We start from the raw sequence: 17,194 nt of genomic DNA, 5'->3' as shown, positions 1-17,194 counted from the left end.
TTCATGGCCATAAGGGAATATTATGTAGCTATTAATAACAACAAGTTTGTGGGCTGTTGTCAATATAATAAATGCCAATTGTCACCAAAAAGGAACAAAATACAGGACTGATGCACACATTTGTAGCAATCATGTGAAATTTAATTTTATAATCAGCAGATCAGCAGAGAATTTGATAAGAGAGTTTAGAATCTAACAATATTTATCAGTTTCCCTTTTTTCTATAACAATGCCAAAGTAGCTACACAGAAGTCATTCTGCTGGGAGTGCTAGTGTGTTTCAGTTTTTGCTGTACTCTCATATAAACCTGGAAATATGGAAAAGTGCTGTCAGAAATCCAGTTTGGGACTACACTAGCTGGCTAGGGATGCCATAGTAAAGTACCACAAATTGGGTGGCTTAATACATAAAATTCTGTTGTATAAAGAACTTAAATACTCTTGGGGGTTTTCTTCTGAGGTATTTGTCCAATTAATCAATTTATCTATCCAAATATAGCATTGTATTAACTATTACTGCTCTATAACAAGCTCTTGCATGTGAGAAGACAAGTCCTGCAGCCAACACTGTCTTCTTATTGAGAAAATTCTTGCGTATTCTCTCTCATCTATGAAATCAACTCATTAACATCCATGAAGAACTCTGCTGGTGTTTTAATTGGAACTGCATTGTCTATAGGTTATTTAGGGGAAAACTGTCTTTCTAATGTTAAATCTTCTTATCCAAGAACAAACTCACACTTTCTTTAGGTATTATTTAATGTCCTTCTGGAAAGTTTCATAATTTTCTTGCATATCACAATTTAGTAAGCATAATCTATAAATATATATATATTAATCTATATACTTATAAAATGTCATTTTTAGCTCATAGCTGTTGAAAGAAAATATTGAATTTAGAGTCAGATATTCAAATTATGTGCTATTAATTAAAAAGAATTAATAACAAACTAATAATTTTATTGAGAAAATAGTTTTTATGCTATCTATGGAGTAAAATGGTATTCATGTTATTATGTTATTTCTGGGATGTATATAAATAATGAATACATATCAAATTCCTGCTAAGAAAACAAAAGCTGGGAGAATGAAGAGCAGAGCTGCTGATGGCTTTCAGCAGATCAGGACTTGCAGGAATTACAAGAAGTGGCTGAGGATGATTCAGCTATGTGTTCACAACTGAAATAAAATATTTCACAGGAGGATACCCAGAAGCTTCTGGAAACATCTTACATCTAAAATCTGCCAAAGTATATGACATGGCTTCTAGGAACAGAGGAACAATATTATGGTTTCTACTTCTCTCCCACCTTCCAAAGGTTATGTGAGACTGTACCATAAAACCCTGCTGCAGGAATTCTGAGAAGTGTAGTTTCTAGTCTTTTAGCCCTTGTTAATAAGAGATCTTGGGAGGTGAATAGTGTTGGATTAACCACAGGCAATCTATACACACACACACACACACACACACAAAATACACAGAAGTACAAAAATAAAATCAATATAGTATATAAGTTGTCAAAATGTTTTAACACTGATAGAAATATGCAATCAAAAAGCTTTTGGATAGTACTTTTCTATAGAGCCCAGGAACTCTAGGGAATCTCTCATTCTTTTATCTTCCAATTACTCTCTAATTCACAACCCTTCTCCCTAATATCTTGCCTTCTTTTTATCACATTTTTCAATAAGGTGACTTCAATAGACTTTTAGAACACAATAACTTGTAAGATGCATCAAATTCCATCTCTTCCACCCTGTGCAGGTCCTATGATGTGTAGTTGACCTTTGTCTATGAGTACTTTCTTCCTGAAAATTGAACTGGGAAATAAAGACTGTAAAGGGTAAAGCTGAGTGGGTGATGTTCAAATGCTCTAATAGAAGCTGGGGAGAAGGAAAGGCTTTATTAATATTTTTATCACTCTTTATTAATATTTTTGCTCCAGCACATACAAACAGAAATAATTATGGACAGTACAGCTTTCTGTGCCTGAAGTAACTCGTATCTAGTCCTAAAGGGCTGATACCATCTCACATACCTTTTGTATGACTTGTTTTTCCCAGCCTCCTTACTCTCTTTTATTTTATTCTATTTTATTTATTTACTTATTTATTTTTATTTTTTTCTAAAGTTAGAAGCAGGGAGGAAGTCAGACAGACTCCTGCATGCGCCCGACCAGGATCCACCTGGCATGCCCACCAGGGGGTGATGCTCTGCCCATCTGGGCTGTTGCTCCATTGTGACTGGACCCATTCTAGTGTCTGAGGCAGAGGCCATGGAGCCATCCTCAGCACCTGGGCCAGCTTTGCTCCAATGGAGCCTTGGCTGCAGGAGAGGAAGAGAGAGACAGAGAGGAAAGAGAGGGGGAAGAGTGGAGAAGCAGATGGGTGCTTCTCCTGTGTGCCCTGACTGGGAATCAAACCCAGGACTTCCACACACCAAGCTGACACTCTACCGCTGAGCCAACTAGCCAGGGCCAGCCTCCTTATTGTCTTTCAGTTTGTTTTTCTGGTCTCCAGGAACTGGCTTTTTGTTTCATCTACCCCTTACCTATGAACAAGTCAGTCTTCCTTATTGAATACAACAACAACAACAAAAACCCCTTTGGTGCTCTACCTACCCAGTGCTGGCACTCAAGAGGGTCATGCTTAGTTCATGAATGATTCACAGGACCATGACAATGAACTCCCATTGAGAATCCACAGGAGACTCAGCCCTTTGCTCAGAGTGATGACTCAGCTCACTAAGTCAGTCTCCCTGATTTCTAACTCAGCATACTATTCCTGCCCTCCAATAGAGAAGGAGTTTTACCCATTTGCAGGCCAATTGAGTACCTTTATGACCCAATATTGTATTGTGTCCAAAGTAAGTAGAACCCCAACAAAAATAGAAGAGTAGTGACTGACCTCATGTTCAGTCCAATAGGCTTCCTTGAGCCTCTCAAGCCTTTGACCTGTCCCACGACTGATGTAACCACCTGTGGAAACAAGGTTGTATAGTGAAGGAGACATTATTATTATCTCTCTATACACATAATACTCTTTGGATTGAAAAAGGACCCAATGGAGGAGGGCCTGTTCTGGGCTTGAGGCCTATCACCGCTCCTGGGATGGTAGAGATTCTTTAGTCATCCATACTGGCTTTTCACAATGCACTGTGAATGTCAGGAGCTGTCTGTGGTGTTCAGTGAAGGACTGGAGGAAAGAAAAGAGGGAAGTGGGTATGATATTTATGCAAAGGATCTTGTATTAGTTCCATCCTTTACTTGGTTTAGTACAAGTAATATTTGCCAGAGTAAGTTTTGTTTTGTTTTGATGTTTGTTTCAATATTTTAAAGATATCAGTAGCAAAGGAAAACAAGACTACAGGCATGTAGATTCCTGAATAAAGACAATTTAGTATTACTTTCCTCTAAGGAGGCTGTAGCTAATTCTTTGCCCCTGGCTGAGTAACTTGTTCTTTACACCACACCTCGTGAGGATGACAGAGGTGCCAAATTCCTCTGTTCTTGCTTTTGCCAGTGTATTTGCTTAGGCGTTGTCAGATTTGGCTGTGAAGGGTGGGTGGGCATAGTGGGTGGGCCCAGTGGGCCCACAAGGCATGCTGCATACCTTCCCTGGAAGACCCTGGAAGCTGCCCAGCCACTCACAGGGCAATGGAAACTTGAGGTACAACATTAGGATTTGATTACTGTAGTTAGGCATTTGCCCAGAGGTATCTGAAGTGCTTCAGTGAGATCTTCTAGATGTAATTCTTTTTTTTTTTTTTAGTTATCTTTAAATAACTCTGTTTACTTTCAGTGAATGACTTCAGTGTCATAATTTTTAACATTTCTTGATTGACCTCTGCTATCTTGGCCAATTATACCATTATGTGAAATACATTGTTTTCTTTCCTTTTAATCTTTGCAGGAATCCCCTGAAAGCCCCCACCTCCACTGTTGCTCTCTGTCACTGACTTGTTCCGGATGAGTGAAAGGGAAAGGAAGGTATTAATGAATACAGCTGTTTTGGTTATATGACCCATTCTTCATTATCCCAGTCTTGTTTTAATTTACTGGAGACTCTTATGGGCTGCCTCACCTAATCTGACTCAAGTTTTATTTTTTTCTTACTGTAAAGCCAGAGGCCACAGCCACTATCACAGCCGCCTGGCCCATGCAGGTTCGCACTGGATTTGGACAGTCGGCAAAGAAACAGCAGAGCTAAAAGCTGGTGGGCCATCATCTTTAATCCTAGCTTGCACCCGGCGGGCAAGTAAAAACACACACTGGGCACCAAAACCCACTCACATTCAGTGCTCACAAAGCTACTGACTTATCCGAGTTTTCTAGAATCAAAGGTTTCTAGCTCACCAGACTTATTCACCTCTGTTCCCCATCTTCTTCCTTCTCCCTGCACAAACTCTGCACAAACTGGCTTCTCACTCAACACTCTGCCATCTTGGCTGCTTCTCCTGGCCTCCTCCACGTGACCTCTCTCCCCGATCCGCTCTGCTCTCTCCTCTAATGATAATCTCAGAAACCGAGAGCGCAAGCTCCCATTCTGCCCTCATTTTATAGTGTAGAAATCCAAACCTTTAATCCAATATACAAAATACGGAAGTGTCTAATATCATACAAAGTCACTTATCTGGGACATGATGGGATTGTACCACCCCAAAAAGGGTGGGAAAGGCTTAATCCCAAAACCAAGCCCCAGGCTACAAGGATTCTGCCTGCCCACAGCCTGCCCCCAACACACATTAATTTCACCTGGGTGACGGCCTCCACGTGGGTAGCGCCATCTTTAACAAAGTGAGCATAATATATTTTATCTGCCCAACACTTACTATTGGAGAAATATAGATTTGGATGATAGATACTGTCAAGTAGCTTCATTAAACCCACTAAGAGTTACCCTTGCTACGAGACAGAAGCTGGCTCCCATTTGAAGCTATCTACTTTTTTTTTAGTGAGTGGAGATAGTGAGACAGACTCCCGCATATGCCCTGACCACAATTTGGGGCTGATGCTTGCATCAACCGAGCTCTTTATAGTCCCTGAGGCTGACACTGGGACCAACCAAGCTATCCTCAGTGCTGGGGCTGATGCTTGAACCAATGGAGCTACTGGCGGGAGGGGAAGAGGGAGAAAAAAGAGAAAGGGAGGGAGGGAGGGGGAGAGAAGCAGATGGTTGCTTCTCTTGTGTGCCTTGACCAGGAATTGAACCCAGGACGTCCATGGGCCAGGTCAACACTTTATACACCAAGCCAACTGGCCAGGACCTGAAGCTATCTATTTTAACAGAGGCAAAATGGGCTTGGTTGGAAAAGGAAAGGCAGAGAGGAAATATATGCTAGTAAATTTCAGTAATCTGTGCATCTTGCATTTATATATGCCCTTTCCTACAGTTTGAGATGAAAATAAAAGTGGGTAGACCACATAACTTTTACCTAAATGGAAAAGTAATGGTAGCTTATATTCATGAGTAAGAGCCATAAAGAATAATACTGACTTCTGTGATATGAACATATCAATTTATAAAACTGTTTTTTTTTAAGAGAAAGAGACAGGAAATGAGAGGGAAGAGAGAAATGAGAAGCATCAACTCATAGTTGCTTCATTTTAGTTGGTTTTTGATTGCTTCTCATATGTGCCTTGAGACTCAAGCTGAGCCAGTCACCTCTTGTTCAAGCTAGTGACCTTGGGCTCAAGATAGTGGCTTTGGGATCATGTCAATGATCCTGCACTTACACCAGCAACCCTGTGCTCAAGCTGGCGACCTCAGGGTTTCAAACCAGGTCCCTCAGCGTCCAGGTTGATGCTTTATGCACAGCACCACCACTAGTCAGGCTAAAACTTTTTCTTTCTCAGCTCATAGCTTACCACTTAGCCTCTGATGGCTTTTCTTTTTTAATGATGGAGGTTTCACTTGTGTTACTTTCCAAACCTTGATAAGGAAATACATTCATTCAGTTAAGACGTGTGCACTGAATATCCTTATTTCTTTCTACATTTTTTACATCTGCTTGTTTGATGGAGCTTGTGGAAAACAAAGTGGGTAAAGTGGGCACGTGCTAATGCAGCACAATGTTAGGGGTGCTGGAAAGGCCTTACCTTCTAAAAGAATCACACATTTTCAGCTGTGAAACAGAGGAGTACTGCAGTCTAGTTTGTGTGGAGCGTTTCCTAGACTTCCAGTGACTGCAGACACTGGAACGAGTCACAGAGCTGCTCCAGGCATCTAACAGAGTAGGAGGGACACTTATGTGGGTCTTCTTAGATTGGTGTTGCGCAAGCAAACATCACACACTACATTTCTCAGCCTTTCTATGTGAGGTTGACAATGGGTGTGTAAGTCGTAGTCCACTCCCTGTTTCTGTGTTGCAGGATTATAGTTGGACTGGATTGACAAGTCAGGTTATATGAGTGCTTCTGAAGGGGAAAAATTTTTAACCATGACATCTGATACAACAGTGGGAAGTCTAATGTTGGCTTCCAAGGACAGAAAATACATGCACTAAAATGAAAAGGCTTTTTCTCAAGGGAATCATGGAATAGTATGTAGGGGAAAGTGGAATGGTAAGCACACTGCAATGGCGGCAGCAGCAGCAGTAGCAGCAGCAAGTAGCAGAGGGTTAGAAATCCTGACTCTTCCCCATACCCCGTGTATGCTGTGAAACCCTAAGCATGTTGCTTAACTTCTCTGTGTCTCAGTTTCCTCATCTATTAAATGAAGATGGTAATAGTACTTTAGAAAGTTGTCAGGATGAAATCAGATAAGGTGTAAGTGCTCCTAAGCTTACCCAACATAGTAAGTGGTCAAAAAGTGTTCCATAATTTTGAATGGACTCTGGTCTCACTTCCACACAAAGGAAGTTGTTGGATCTTTGGCAAGTCCCCTGACCATTCAGAACCTCAATATTTGGTGTCTTGAAAATAAGGTTTTGACTAAATATTTATGATCATTTTAGCATTCACCATCCACAGGTAGAGAGGAAAAATCAGAGGCATGTTATGCCTATAGGATTCGTTGCACAGACCAGAGCCTGGTCTAGTACTGCCAGCTCCGGCCACCGCAGACCATTCTTCTTATGCCCTTTCTCTTACAGACTGTCTACGGTTGCTTTATGCTGCTACAGCAGAGTTGAGTTTTTGGCTATTTCTCACAAAGCCTAAAATAAAATATTTACTATCTGGCCCTTCTTGTTAACCTGTGGCCATGGTGGGGGATGAGGGTGGGAGAAGAGGGGTGTTGATTCTAAAGTGCATCAGTTATGTTATGCTTTTTTATTTTTATTTTATAACATTCTTATTCTCTTTGATGCTATTATATCAACCTTTGTCTCCATCTGTGCTCAGAGCCAAGGAATGTCATATTTTATTTGCTAATGTAGGATTTGTGAACAAGGATCTTGATGGTTTCTTGGAAATTTCCCCTGATTGGGCAGAAATGTTCTATAAAATGCACTTTCTTTTGGTAACTGCCATACTTTAAGCAGCAGGGACTTTAGAACTTAAGCTCAGTAATGTCTTTTTGTGTATAAAAATGAATTTAATTGGGTCTTCAAATTACTTTTTAGCCTGCCTTGGGAATTTGGTTTGCTAGTTGAAAATGTTCTCATTTTGTTTACTCTTCTTCTTCAGGTATTAGTGGTAGAACGGTTAAAAGTCACAGCTTGTTTTGATGCTAGACATCTGAATGTATAAACACATGTAACTATTTTAAGGAGAAGACTGTAATGCTGGCAAGATAATTTGTGAAATCAAAACAATAATAAGGTGTGCCAATTCCAAAGTATTTAAAAATCACTGTTTTCCAGGGACATCTTTAATATTATGAATTTTGTTTCAGTAAAGGATAATACATTAGTTTAAATAATGTTTGGAAATTAAAATGTTTCTAGAATCCTTGCTCCCTCTGCAGGGTTTATACTTCAATTCCACAAAGTACGGAAATGGGAGACCATCTGGAGATGAGCTGTGAGAAGCAGTGTGGGAGGACATTGAGTGAGTGGGAGAGGCCAGAAGTATGGTCAGCAGGGGCTTTTCAGATACTGTGCGTGGAGAGGGAGCAGGACACAATTTGGGAGAGACTCAGTCAATCTGAATGTGTAAGAGGCACAAAGAAATAGAAACTAAGACATAAACATGAACGAGGAGAACTATTTAAACCACTAATATAGTCTACTGAAGGCTGAGACCCTGAGAAGGTAGATGCAGGAGAAGAAAGGGTCTGACGATCTCATTTTCTAGTGATGTGTCTTCTATTCCATGTTCCCATGTGTCACACGGTAATGTGAATATGTTCAGTTGAGAAATAGTCATTGAGAAGTGACTAGGTCAGGCCCAGTGTAGACACTTGGGCTCCTGCCCTCAGTATGCTTACATTCTAATAGGGAAGACAAATACAGGTAGAGCTATTGACGTGTGTGTGTGTGTTTGTTGAGATATAAATCTAATATATATGTGCTCTATATGTGTAAATTTATATAATATATGTGAGATACACACATAAATAAACATATGTATTATATGTGTAAATATGAATATATGGAGGTATGTATACATGTTTGCATAGAAAATATATACAGCTTAGGTGTGTTTCTCCCAAGATATAGCTGGAAGCCGATGCTCAAGCATTCAGTGATCATTTGAAAACATACCTGTTAATATTGTTTATATTATTCATGAGTGGAATGTAGAGAATGTTTAAAATATTGCATGTGTTTTTAGCATTTTATAAAATTTTTAATATATAAAATTTTAGATGCAATCCTAAAAATGTCACCTATTGGTAAGAACATAGATTTTTTTGTATTTATTTACTAAATTAAAAATTTGCATACATTTTGAACTTTTGTTTACTTAACAAAATGTTTAGTTTTTAAATTGTAAAAATAGATGAAATTGTAGCGGACACTGAGAAATAGTAGAAATATGATAGATGAGATGGACCGAATAATGTTACCCCAAAGATGTCCACATCCCAATCTCCGGAACCTATAAATACGTTGCCTTGCATGGCACAATGACTTTGCACATATGATTAAATTCGGGTCTTGAGATGGGGTGATTATTCTGGATTATCTGTGGGTCCTGCATACTCACAGGCTGGCGTCCCCAAACTACGGCCCGCGGGCCACAATGCGGCCCCTGAGGCCATTTATCCAGCCCCCACTGCACTTCTGGAAGGGGCACCTCTTTCATTGGTGGTCAGTGAGAGGAGCACTGTATTTGGCAGCCCTCCAATGGTCTGAGGGACAGTGAACTGGCCCCCTGTGTAAAAAGTTTGGAGACCCCTGCTCACAGGTGTCCTTATGAGACAGACAGAAGGATCAGAGCCAGAATTAGGAAATGTGATGACAGAGCAAGAGTCGGAATGATGTAAGGAAGGAGTCATGAACCAAGGGACACAGGTGGCCTCTAGAATCGGGAAAAGGCAGAAATGGATTTTCCCTTCTAAACCTCCAAAAGGAGCCAGCCCTGCCGACACATTAACTAGCTCGATGAAACTGATCTCCAGAATTATAACGTAACAGTGTTGTTTTAAGCCACTAAATTTGTGCTAGTTCATTACAGCTGCAATAGGAAACTAAGACAATAGTGAATTATTAGAGGAGAGATAAAGTAGGTTTCAAGAAAGAAACAAAACTCTACCATGATGGATACGGGAACACTGAGGAAAGGCGAGAAAGACTGGGACTAAGAAGAGAGAAATGCCGGACAATCAAATAGAAGTGAACGGAAATAAGTTGTCATCTAAAAAAAAGGAATTACCAAGAACCCTGTGAACACTGCAATACACATGAGCATCTCCCATTCTATTGTTCATAAATAATCCTTTCTCAGTCAGAAGATGAAAGTCTCTTGCGTGATAAGTCTTATAAATTCACTAATAATTAATCATTAAGTTCCAGGAACTGACACTTGAGAGGATTGTAGGAGAAAAAAAATATTTTTTTTCTACCTTTCTAAATTCTTCTGGCTGATCTAATAACCAATATGACACAAGACAGATTAACTGGAAAAAATAACCAAATTTATAACCTATGCAGGGACTCCATAAGAAGAACACAGGACACATCAGGCAGTTGAGGCTTGGGTGCCATTTTGAGCTAAGGAGAAAAGGGGGCAGTGTTCTGGACTTCAGAGGGAAAGTAAGCAAACCATAGGCAGATGACAAGGAGCAAGCATTTGGTAAATTAATTCTTGCCACACGTGTCCCAGGAACAAAGGGGTACAGAGGGAAGACTAACAGACTGTTCTAGATTCTTCCCTGTCTGCCTCACCTAGTTCATATTTTGATAAGGTGACAGCTCCTTCCTTTAAGCAGGTTTTTCTATTTGGATTCCTTTAGACAGGTGAGGGGGACGTAAAAGACTTTTCTTGAGTCTTTTGTTTCTTAAAAATAACCAGCTTACAATAATAAAAAAAAGGCATATTTTTGGATTGCCAACTCTGTTCTCCCTCAGGATCTTCATGCGCCTTCTAAAGCCTATGTTTAGTCAGACACATCTAATTACACATTGATCATTACAGAGGTTAACCACTGGATGCAGAAAGAGTATCTAGAAGAGTTATTAATTGTGCTTACATTCTTATTCTTCTCAGATACATTTCATGTGTGAATAAGCAAAATGCACTTATATTATTACTAATAGCTAATTTTTAGGTAGCACCTTACTAAGTATCAAGACCTATTCTAAGTGTGTTTACTATATTAAAGCAATTGATTATCACCGTGAACCTTATGCGGGAAGTACTATTTTATTACCTCCATTTCACAGATGAGGAAACTGAGATAAGAGGCACTAAATGACTTGCACAAGGTTGCATAAGAAGTCCTTGGCAGATGCTATATGACACCTGAGTTGTGCTCTTAAGTACTAACCTACTGTCTTTACTATTAAGGTCTTCTAATAGAAATGTATGCGGTATGCTGGGTATACTAGTTTATCACATATTGTAGTTAAGTACTGTAATAAAGGCATACATAGTTACCTTGGAGCAGAAAGGAAGGGGTACCTGCCTGTAATTAGGAAGTGAGATGGTAGGAAAAAATATTCACAGAGTGGGTTATAGATTTGCTGGGCCTTTAAGGGTGAATAAGACATGACCAGATATACAGAAGCAAGGATATTTCAGGTCACTAGAATGGCATAAGGACAGATATTAAAGACCTAAGCTATACATATACAGTGTGTTTGGGCAACAGCATGGACTTTTTTTTTTTTTTTTTTTGGTATATTTCTGAAGTGAAAAGCAAGGAGGCAGGAGTGGCAGAGAGATAGAATCCTGAATGTGCCTGACCGGGATCCACCTGGCATGCCCACCAGGGGGTGATGCTCTGCCCCTCTGGGATGTTGCTTCACTGCAACCAGAGCCATTCTAGCACCTGAGGCAGAGGCTATGGAGCCATCCTAAGCACCCGGGCCAACTTTGCTCAAATGGAGCCTTGGCTGTGAGAGGGGAAGAGAGATAGAGAGAAAGGAGAGGGGGAGGGGTGGAGAAGAAGATGGGTGCTTCTCCTGTGTGCCCTGGCCTGGAATCGAACCTGGAACATCCATAGGCTAGGCCGACGCCCTAGCATGGAGCCAACCAACCAGGGCAACAGCAAGGATTTTTATGTGATGAGAGCTGTTATATGTTAGAGGGCACATGGGGTAAGTGGTGGGAAATGAGCCTGGAATAGTTAAAAAAGACATCTAGACCAACTATCTGCTTATCCTACCTGCTCTGTCCAATATGGTATTTCTAATGGGGTTAGTACAACTGAAGAACAATCAAAAAATTTATTTATTTAGTTTAAGATGTGTTTAAGTTTAAATAGCCACATGTTTAGTGTCTGCTACATTGGACAATATAGTCTTATATGAATATAAGGTTTTTAAATTTTGGGGGACATGGGAGAAATTATGATGAGTTTGAAGATGGGAAATGACATGCTTGGATTTGTTTTGGAAACATTATGTTAAAGGGTATTTTTACTAGGGAGAAAGTTCTAACTTGATGTATGCTATGCTTGTAACCCACTTGCAAGACTTGGGGAGTTATGCTTTGGTCACAGCTGACTAAGGTAGGGTAGATGTCTGAACAAAATTGTCCCCTTATGGCTCCTCAGAAGCCCAGGACATGACCTAGTGCAAGAGCTCTACCTATGGGAACTGAGGACGGATGGTGGCTGGCCAACCCAAGCAGATCTCTCTCAGAGGGTTTAAACTGATACGTGTGGAGACTATGACATATTAGTAATATGGTGGGAAGAAGAAGCAGAAAGAGAATGAGAGGTAGGGGAACTGGGTTATGGTAGGGAGACTGATAGAGTTGCCTTTCAGTGCCCAGAATTTTGTCAAATAGCTAGTGCTGTTTTTGCAAGATAAGCAGCAGGAAATATTTAGTTTCTAAGAAAGATGGCTGAAACTGTGTCCTGTCTTCCTTCCAGTCCCCCTGAATCTTTGTATTAAACTTCTTGCACTGTGAGAGTTAAGTGTAACAGTCTTTGTTATTCTACAAAAATAAGAAATGAATATACACAGCTCTGATCTCAAACATACTGATTTATAGCAATGCTTTGGAACCATGTACCCTGGAGTATCAGCATGGTACCCTGGAGTGTCAGCATTGTTTACGAATAGCTGTGAGAATGATGATTTGTTTCTGGTGAGGCCTCAGCTTGGTCACATATCAGGAATGTGCCTATGTGACCAGCAGAGTGTGAGGATTCCGGCTGAGACTCCATTTGGGTGTTCTTTTCACAAGTCAATGGTTTGGGTTTTTTTTTTTTTTTTTTTTTTTTAATGAGGTAAAAATTTTAATTGGCTTGCTTTGTGGGTTATGTGTATGACTCAGACATTTTTCTACTAATTGAAAGATACAGACTATTCCAGACTTTTCCCATAATTTCTTTTTTGACCATTTTATTCCCTCTTGGTCTTTCTTTCTTTCCTTTTTCCTATACTTCTTTCTTTCTCTCCTTCCTTCCTTCCCTTGTTCCCTTTCTTTTTCCCTCTTTCCCTCCTTCTTTCTCTTCCTCCCTCTGTGCCTCCCTTCCTCCCTTCCTTCCTTTTTTTCACATGAGGCCAGTGGTTCTTGAGCTGAGAAAGTGGATCCTGCAAAGACACCTCCAGAGAGAAGACAACTGGACTTGCAAATGGCTTCTCTGCCCCTTCACTGTGAGACAGCCTTTAGCTGTGATGCGTATCCTTAGTGTGATTGCTGCATTGCGTCTCTTTCCTTGTGACAAACTAGATTTCTAAGTATTATCCTTTTGGGCACTGTGGGTCTTCTCTGTTGAACAGCTACTGTTAGCGTGCTGTTCTGCACTGAGCTCTCCGGTGCTCTTCTCAGCAAGCTGATGTGGCTGGAGCTAAAGCAGGGGTAGTGGGTGTCAATGGGAACGGAAGGGTTAGACTGAATTAGGAGGTAGAATCAACAGTGATGGGTCAGTGAACTTTTAATTAAATGTGAATGTAAAAAGAGTGAGGGAGGAGGTTTTAACTTTGGGCAATAAAGTCCACTATGGTAATTATTATTTGAGTAATCTCTATATAATCTAGTGAAATCTTCTTTTCTTTTAAGAGAACAGTGTGTGTTAAAGGTGAGTTGAAGAGCTAATTGTACAGTTTTTAATTCAGCCTATTATAGTCTATAGTTTAGCCAGGGATAGAAATGACTGATAAGAAAATCAGATTCAGGCCCTGGCCGGTTGGCTCAGTGGTAGAGTGTCGGCCTGGCGTGCAGGAGTCCTGGGTTCGATTCCCAGCCAGGGCACACAGGAGAAGCACCCATCTGCTTCTCTACCCCTCCCCCTCTCCTTCCTCTCTGTCTCTCTCTTCCCCTCCTGCAGCCAAGGCTCCATTGGAGCAAAGTTGGCCCGGGCGCTGTGGATGGCTCCATGACCTCTGCCTCAGGCACTAGAATGGCTCTGGTTGCAGCAGAGCAATGCCCCAGAGGGGCAGAGCATCGCCCCCTGGTGGGCAAGCTGGGTGGATCCTGGTTGGGCGCATGCGGAAGTCTGTCTGACTGCCTCCCCGTTTCCAACTTCAGAAAAATACAAAAAAAAAAAAGAAAGAAAATTAGATTCATAAAACAGATAAACGAGATTTTTGGCAAATGGTGAATACCCTCTGTGTATACACTCTTACCATTTAGGATCATTATTCCTTCATCAATGAACAATTACTGAGCACTGTTATGAGTCAAAAACTGTGCTATAAGACAACAACATGACAATTACAGGAGGGAAGAGAGGTAGGGTGAGGTAGAGGAGGGTAATGGAGGGATAAGTGGTGATGGACGGAGACTTGACTTGGGGTGGTGAACACACATAATACAATTCTATGGGTTATAGAATTGTACACCTGAAACCTATATAATTTTATTAATCATTGTCACCCATATACATTCAATGAGAAAAAAGAACTGTGTTGTGTATTAAGAATAAAGACAAGTTTGAAGACCTGGCCTATGATATCAAGGGGTTTCCGATATACTATGAAATATTTGGCAGCGAAGAGACTTGTGTAAAGTGGGAGAATTGACTGAAGACTGAAGAAACAGAAATGATGATCATGAAATTACAAAGTAACAATCTAGGTTTTAAAGTAAGACTGTAATTATAAAATTAGATTTGCGGTTCTAAGTTTTTCAGTGGAAGAAAGAGCACTTCTTCCAGTCTTTGTGGAATTGTTGATGTCAGCCTGTGGCCAGAGGATTGCGATGTATTTGCAGTGTATCTTGTGTTTCTCCACAGAAGACCACGAGACTAAGAAAATGTAGACACATTATCCCCGGAATATTGCGGGGCTGCAAACATGCTGGATTTGGTGGGTATAGGAATGAGTAAAACAAACTTTCAAGCAGGGTTTCTCAACATTGGCACTATTGAGGAGAGTTTGGCTGCAAGTCCTGCTTACCCAATTATATCTCTGCTCCTATTTCTCTCACTAATTGGAATTCGTCATTGCTCAGATTGCCAGATGGCGAACTATATTCATAAGCAGAGATCTGGAAGACATTACAAAGGTCTAAGAGGCAGAGTGGATGGATGACATTTTTTCTTCTTGACCATCGAATTACTGTCTACTCAGTCAACATCACTTCCAAGGTCCAGGCAGAATCCTTCAGTCTCTCCACTATACCATGCCCAGCCTTGGAAATTGCTCTGTATTACTTTATTTTGGTGTATTATAGCTACTTAGTTCAATGTCTATCCAAATGTGGTGAATTCTTAGAGAGCAAGCACCAGGTCTCACTAATTTTTCTGTCCCTTGGGACAGAAACAGTACTAGAAGCATATTGGATGCCTAATATTTGTTAAATGAACAAACGATGAAAGAAACAAATGAAAATAAGAGGGATAATATAATAAATATATTAGAGGAAATTTGGCAATGTTTATCTACCTAAGTTAAAAGGCACAGATCTTTGGGTCCAGCAATTACATCTCTAAGAATTAACCCTACAGGTTTATACAAACACATGCCAGACATCTGTGTATAGTGTTATGCACTGCAGTGTTGTTTGTTTCTAAGCAAAAGCTTAGAAATGATGGACGTGCCCACTAATATTGATGAAATGAATTATGGAATATGCATACTATGGAATACCAAACAGCTGTGAAAAACACAATGTAGAAAGATCTTTAGGATATCATGTTAAAGGAAAAAAGCAAGATTTAGAACAGTGTAATATGCAAACTATTGTGTAAAAAATGGAGGACATATCTATATCTTACATTTGCTTATATATGTATAAATGTCTAAAAGGATCCAGATGAAACGAATAACTGTTTTTTATTTGGAAATTAAAGCATGGAGGGAGAGACAGACCTTTCATTGTATTCCTTTTTATATTTTTAATGTCTGAAAAATATAAACAAGTGACTCAAAATATTATATAAGTAGTTATTTTTTAAACCGCATATGGATGGTTATAGAAACTTTACTCATAAACATTGCCAAGACTTAGTAGCAGCCAAGATGTCCTTCATTAGGTGAAGGAATAAATAAACTGTGGTATAGCAAGACAACGCTCTAAATACCAAGCACTACAAAGGAAAAGAACTATCACGTCATGAAAGACATGGAGGAAACCTAAGTGCGTATTACAAAGTGAAAGAAACCAAACTGAAAAGGCTGCATCCTGTGTGATTCCAACACCATTTTGGAAAAGACAAAACTGTGAAGCCCGCAAGAAGGTCAGTGGTTGTCAGAGGTTAGAGGATAGGGAGAGACAACCAGGCAGAGCACAGAGGATTTTTAAGACTGTGAACCTGATCTGCAGGATGCTATAATGATAGATACATTTCATTATACATTTCATCAAAACCCATAAAGTGTCCAGCACAAAGAGTGAATACCAGTGGGAATGACGGACTTTGGGTGATTATGACGTATCAATGTAGGTTCCTTGGTTGTGAGAAATATCCCACGCTGGTGGCAGATGTTGGTGATAGGGGAGGCTGTGCATGAGCGGGGGCAGGAGTGGATGGGAAATCTCTGTACCTGCATTGCAACTTTGCTGTGAACCTAAAACTGTTCTAAATATAGTCTATTTAAAAGGAAAAAATAAAATAAAATAGTGAGTTAGATTTATATCATCACTAAAAAACCCTAAATTCTGAAGTGATTCTCGGTCACTCTGTGGTCTGACTTTGTGACTTAATGTATGTGGGCTGTGGTATATTATTTTTGTGCTATGGGTGACATCGGTGCATTACATCCATCCATATATACACACATTTCCTGCTAAAAGCCACTGTGCTTTTCTGTCACCTATTGGCCGGGGCTCAGGCCTGCTGTAAATAGAGCTCACCCTGCAGTCTGGCCATACTCTCCTGGTTCACGTGCCTCTGGGCTCCTTTCTCTGGTGGGCCAGTGAAGCTTAATACTCAAAATGTGGGCTCTGCAGTCAGCCTGTCTAGACTGGAATTTTGGACACATCTAGTTCCTAGCTGTGTGGCCTTAGGCTTTTGTTTTCTTACCTGTATCACAGACACAGCCACCCTATAGCGTAGGGGTTTGGTGAGGATCAAATGAAATAATACATGTGGAGCACTTAGTAGTGATTGGCACATACTTAAACTGTTGTTGTGTTGTTACTAGTTTTATTATCACCATTATATTCATCATCAACCATGCCTAATCTCTGCTGGTTTCTTTGGGCAAGAGTAGTTGCCTGTTGGAAGCATGAAGAATATTCAGAAAGCCT

The sequence above is a fragment of the Saccopteryx leptura genome, chromosome 4 (genome assembly GCF_036850995.1).
Source record: "Saccopteryx leptura isolate mSacLep1 chromosome 4, mSacLep1_pri_phased_curated, whole genome shotgun sequence".
NCBI classification, from domain to species: domain Eukaryota; kingdom Metazoa; phylum Chordata; class Mammalia; order Chiroptera; family Emballonuridae; genus Saccopteryx; species Saccopteryx leptura.
This window is presented reverse-complemented; position numbering follows the sequence as displayed.